Genomic DNA, 6180 nt, shown 5'->3' on the forward strand with positions numbered 1-6180 from the left:
GGAGGAGATAAAGGCCACAGAGGGAGAGCCAGGTAAGAGAGAAACTGGCTACATCCCGGAAGGGTCCCCAGAGCAGGAGCTCCTGGTCCCTGGGCCGTTGCGGGGACATCACTCCCCCTTCCCAACAGTCCCTGGGCTGTTTGTCAGCCTGGAAGCCTTCCCAGCCCAGTCTTTGAGGGATTTCTGCAGTGGCTGCATCACACAGGGGTGACCAACAGTCCCCTCAACCTCTAGCCCCTCTCCCTCTGCAGAAGATGGGGAGTGTGGCTTCTTATGGCAGCTTGGTCCTTCCAGTGACCAGCCACCATCCAGGAGCCATCGGGAGACCACTGAGAGTCACTGCATTAGAATAAAAGACACTCCTATTACCCAGAAAATTCCAGAGGATTTAGGAGCCAGCTCTGTGTCCAAAACTGAGGCCAAGAGATGCTTCTGGCCTTTTATTGCTTAGAAAATTGCAAAGCTTTCAAGAGCTCTGGTCAGGAGCTGGGCCTGAAGTACAGGATATAGATTTCTCCTGCAATCAGAGTATTTCACTGTCTCTCCTGGGGAGGCCCCTTCCTTCACCTCCTACTCCTGGGGAGAGGACTCTGGGAGGGGCAGGCTCCCCCCCACCCCCACCCCTGCTGTCCTGGCCTCCAGTTCTGTGAGTTTGGGCCTGGGTGTGGGCTGTGGGTGGGGGGTTCTCTGGTTCTGTTCCCCCCTTTAATCCCTTGCAGCTGTTCTCCCCTCCCCAGGACAGACAGTTGTGTTGGAGGGAAGGGAAAGAGTTATTTTGAGTTGGCCACTGGCTTCTGACCAGGGGATGTAGGTGGCCATGTGGAGGCAGTGGGGTGGGCCTGACTGGGGGCGGGGGGGCAGCCCACACAATTAATTACAGGGGGTACAGGGTACCAGGGACGTGGTCCTCGCTGAGAGGGAGGCAGTAGAAGAGACGCATGGGTCAGGGGGGGACCAGGCTTGAAGGCAGTGATGCCGAGAACTGAGCTGGTGTCTGTAGCAGAGTCTGGGTTGGCTGGAGAGCTGGGAAAGATGGCCATAGACTCTCCAGGATGGCCAATGGCAGCAGTGGGGAGGAATGTAGGCCCCTGGGGCCATGGCTGGGGTTTTGGAAGGGAGTTGCGTGTCCCTCATTGAATGAGCTGCCTGTAAGGGACATGGCTGGCCAGGCAGCCTGTGGGCACAGTCCCCCCTTTTCCAGGCAGACCCCCCCCTGCACCTCCCCCTTCCAAGCAGAAAGCAAGTTTGGCAGAGACCATGCCCTCCAATGCCCTCCCCCTTCCAGCGGTGGGGGTCACTCTAGGGCGATAAAATGAACGGATGTGGCCACTCTGGGCCTGGAAAAGCCAACAGGCCAGGAGCGTAGCCCTTCCCTTTAGGGCCGCCAGCATTGGCTCAAATCCTGGCCCCGCTGCCATCCAGCCTGGGGCCCCAGGATGCAAAGATAACCTCGCTAAACCTCCCTGTTTGCAGAAATGAGGACAGCAATGATGCCGAGCACCTGGTAGGGCTGTGGTGGGCATGCATGGAGAGAGTGAATGACTGCCCAGGGCAGGGCCCAGCCCTGGTGAGTGTCGTCATGGTAACTGTGGTTGTCTGCAGTCCATCATCCTCACAGGCGCCATCATGGTTGGTCTCCCCCTTGGGCGTGCATGGCTCAGGGGTGGGAAGGGTGTGGTGGGGAGGGCAGGAGAAAGAAAGGCAGCTTCTCCAGGGAGGAAGTTGGAGGTTCCCAGAAACTTGAGAGGAGTGAGCCCCCCTAAACTGTACACCCCAAGAGGGCACGGCCCACTCATGTTCTTCCCTGCTGTGACCCCAGCACCCACGATACTGCCCGGCAGGTCTGGTGCTCAGCACGACTGTTCTGAATGAACAAACGAATAAACGAATGAATGAATGAAGTTTTGAGTGAATCACTAGCTGCTTGGCTTGTGCACTGGCCCTAGGCCCCTGGTGGGAGATGATTGGATAATGAATTCCTGGTCTGAAATCTGAACAGGAACACACAGAGAGAAGGAAGGGGCGGCAGGAGTGAGAAGCAGGTTGCACAGAGCAGGGGTGGAGTGGGCCCCAGGGGTGAACATGAAGGCCACCACAGGGCGGGGGGAGAGAGCGGCACCTCCTCCCCCTTCCCAGTTTCCCTCTAACTCCCCAGCTACCCCAGTGGCCAGAGGGGGGACATGAGACAGGGAGGAGCAGAGTGCCCCCATCCTGGAGACCCTCCACCATGAAGGGCTCACTCCCCTTCTTTCCCAGACCCCCACCCGGAACAAACATGAAGCCCCTACTGTGTACTGGTCATGGCTGTGGGACCCAGGGCTGAACCACGACCCCGCCAAGGGGCTTCCATGGTGGGTAGGAGTTCCAACTGGTCAGGGAACGAAGGAACAAGAAAGTTTCCAGGCAGAAGGAACAGCATAGGCAAAGGCCTAGAGGCTGGAGAGAGCCTGGCCAGCTGGGGAAACTGCAAGTTTTTTGTGGCTGGCACATGGGGCAGGGTGCAGTGCGGTGGGGAGGGAGACAGACTGAGAAGGGGCTCAGGATGGGGTCTTCACTCTGGGGTCAGGATCTGCCTGTGCTGGGGCGTTCAACCCAGCACTACAAAGGAGAGCTGTGTTTGAGTGACTTGTCCTTGGGGCCAGGCCTTGAGGCCAGGCGGAGCAGGGCACATCCCTGCTGACCAGCTCTGTGACCCTAGGACTCGCTGCCCCTCCCTGGGATGCCCATCTGCACAGTGAACGGTCAGCTTGCTACTCCCTGAGGCCTTGTTTATGGCTCTGGGGGCTGGTGGGCGATGGGGCAGCTGAGGGAAGGGGACAGGCAGCCCCCTCCTCTGCAAAAAAAAACCCCTTTTCCAGGGACCAGCACGGTCTAGCAGGGGCTGCCAGCGTCCTGCCAGGTCCTTGGATCAGGCTCGGGAGAGACTGGGTGGCTTTGCTCTTCCCCAGGGAGGCCTTCCGCACCCCTCCACCCCCACCCACAGAGGGGACCCAGTCCAGCCCTCTGCCCCCTGCCGGGCCCTGGGCTGCCTGGCTTTTCGAGGACAGCTGACTCACAGCCTTGGCAGCCTGTAGCCCAGCCTCTTCCTCCAGCTGCAGGCCCCGGGGGACTGAGCCCTTCCCTGGCACCCTTCCCACCCCATCTTGCTGCCAGCTTCAGGCCTTTGCAGAGAGGCGGGGTCTCCTTTATGTCCCAGAGCTCCTTCTCACCTGCGCTCCTCACAGTGCACCTGCTGGGCAGGTGTTACTGTCCCGTGTTGAGGGGTGGAAATGGGGGGCACTAAGGCTGGGGCGGGTGTCAGACTCGCAGGGGTGATGGGTAGAGGAGCGGTGGAGCTGCTCCCCCCTCTCATAGGGAGGGGGCCCTGGCCAACCTGCAAGAAAGGCATCAAACTGCCTTCAAAGGCCTGGGGAGTGTGGGGGCCAAGTCCTTCTCTCCTGAGGGTCCTGCTGGGCAGCAGGCCTGGTGTGAGGGTGGCTGTCACAGGGGTGTGGGGAGCTGTGGGTTAAAGGCATGGCTTTGGGGGGGTCAGGCAGCCTTGAATCTGAAACCCAGCTCGGGACCTCTCTCACTGCCCAGCTTGAGACAGAGCCCTCCGTGCCCAGATGGGGAGCCCCTGTGCCTCCCTCTCGGGTGGGAGAAACAGGAAGCGACACTAAATGATCTTTTCGTTCATTCAAAGACACATTCATCGCACACTGGGACGGGAGTTCAATGAAAGAAACCGGTGTAAGTTACTCATCGAACTCACTGCAGCTGCTGAGGCCGGTGAGTGGTGAGAGGGGCCCTTTGGGAGGGTGGTGAGCGTGCGGGCTGCTCGGGGAGAGCCTTCTGGGGCAGGATCAGCACAGCAGAGCCCCAGGCTGGGCCGCGGGAGTGGAGAAGCAGTAGAAGCAGATGGGCCTGGGGAGCAGGTGAGACTGCGGTCAGCCGGTGTGGGGACCGCCCCGCCTGTGGCTCCGTGCACAGGAAGTCGCCCCTCGGCAGCTGTGGGAGGTCAGGGCCTATGTGGACACAGCACGAAGCGACTCCAACTCCGCTTCCTTGTGCTGCGGTCCAACTGTGTCCTTTCTCCCTTCCTGCCGTCGCATGGCCACTTCCTCAGGTCCTGGGGCCCAGAGGCCCCCCCACTGTGGCCTGTGACCCCCCAACCCCCACCCCACAGAGCCTCTGCCACCGCCTCCGGCTTGGAGAGGCCTCTGTGTCTGCTCCGGCCGGTCTGGGAGTGTCACAAAGGCCCCTTTCACCAGAGGGCATTGTAAGGGGACTGGGAGGGGACGTGGTGCCCTCCTGCCCGCGGGCATAAAGACCCCCTTTCTGTTTCGCTGTGCCAGCCCTCCTGACTGGCGGGCGGAGGGGCCGCATGCAAGGAGATTCTTGTCCTTCCTTTGAAAGCATGGGTGAGACTGGGGCCCAGCCAGACAATGGTGGTGATTTATAGTCTGCTGGGCTGCCAGGCTGCCTGCCGGGGTGGCACCGAGCAGCCAGAAGCACCTCAGTAGCGCAGGGGGGCCCCGAGCGAAGAGCTCTGCACCACTGGGTCTGGGGGTGCCTGTCTAGGATCCTGGGAGCCTGACTCACCTGCGAAGTGAAGGGGTTGGGTGGGTAATTTCACAGACACCCCACCACCCCACCACCTCTCCCCAGCTCTGCTACAAAAGGCCCAGGGGAGGGATGAGCGTGCCGTGGAGATGTGGCCGGTGCGGGTAAAGGTGCTTGGGGAGGTGAGGAGGGGCTGGCGGGTCCTGCACCAGACAAGGGGCCTCACTGGGAAGGCAGGCGCCCTCTCCAGGGGTCTGGTGTGTGCCCACAGAAGGAGGGGACTGTAGAGGAAGCCAGAAGCCAGGAGGTGGGCCAAGGAGCAGGGGAGACAAAGGCAGGGCCAGTGGGCATCGTGGGCCATGAGGGGCAGGGGCCTGTCCACTGATGAGGCCCAGGGGTTGAGTGAGACCAACTCAGGACAGTGCCCTGGGTCCTGCCTGGGCAGCAGGAAGCTGGGGGTGCCACCAGTGGGGCTGGGAACCCTGGGGTGGGTGAGAGCAGGCCGAGGAGCAGGTGGAACATGCCTACAGGACAGCTGAATAGGTGGCAGGGGAGTGCTAGAGAGAGAAAAGGAGAGAGACGGGAGGCTTTGTGGTAGAGGAAGCCAAGGGAAATGAAAGGAGGAGAGCTGCACCAAGGAGAGGAGCTGCAAGAAAGGGACAGACACTGAGAAGGAACAAGAGAGAACTGATTCAGAGGAAGAGACGGGAAAGTGAAGCAGGAAGAGCACAGTGAGGCGGAGAGGGTGGGGGAGAGGGAGAAAGGGAAGACGAGAGGATGGAGGCCAGAGCTGCGGGGAGCAGAAAGCTGAGCAGGGAGCCAGGGGGTTCTGCCCTGTCCTTGCTGGCCTTGACCTCCCGCTGCCCTTGGCCCCACCTCACTGTCCAGGAGGGAGGCGGGGCAAGGTGGGTGCTCTCCAGCTCACAGAGGAGGGACAGGGGTGATCCAGGCAAACGTAAGCAGCCACTTCTGGATTAAACAGCAGAACAGACGAGAGAAGTGGCCCCGTCATTGGACACCTGGCCATCCTGAAGGCAGGGGACTGGCCACTGTGACCCCTCAGAGAGCGTGGACGGTACCATGTGACTCTGGTTTGGCATGACCCAGCGTGGAGGAAGGTGGCTTTCTGACGGTCTGCCTCAATGTCCTCTATGAGGCAGAGTTGTGGGGCGGGGCCAGGGTTCAACGGCAGGGCTGGGGGCGGGGGTTCTGGAACCGAAGCTGGTGAAGTCACAGTGCGTCCATCCAGGTGGGCCTGGGACTTTCCCAGGAAAAGACAGCCAGGGGAGAGGGGTGGAGGGCAGGGGCCTGCTGAGCGTTTCCAGGGAAAAACTGATCCTTCCATGGAACACATACAGGCAGCTGGCGCCGCCTCCCCCAGCTTCACCCCTCCACTCCCATCCTTCCCCTCCCGCCACCGCCTCCACTCCTCCCTCCCTCGCTTTCTGGCAGAAGGAGCCCGGCAGCTGGAAAAACCATGCTCTGCTCCCAGCTCCCACCCTCAGCACTGCCGAACCCAGGGTGGGCCTGCGGAGGGGCAGGATGTGTGTGGACGGGTGTGCATGCGTGTACACTCACCCTGCCGCCTGGCCATCCTTGTCTGTGGTCACAGGAGTGGGAGAGACAGGGGACAGAAGC

Source organism: Artibeus jamaicensis, unplaced genomic scaffold (genome assembly GCF_021234435.1).
Source record: "Artibeus jamaicensis isolate MK-2021 breed Jamaican fruit bat unplaced genomic scaffold, CSHL_Jam_final contig_3152, whole genome shotgun sequence".
Classification (NCBI taxonomy): Eukaryota; Metazoa; Chordata; class Mammalia; order Chiroptera; family Phyllostomidae; genus Artibeus; species Artibeus jamaicensis.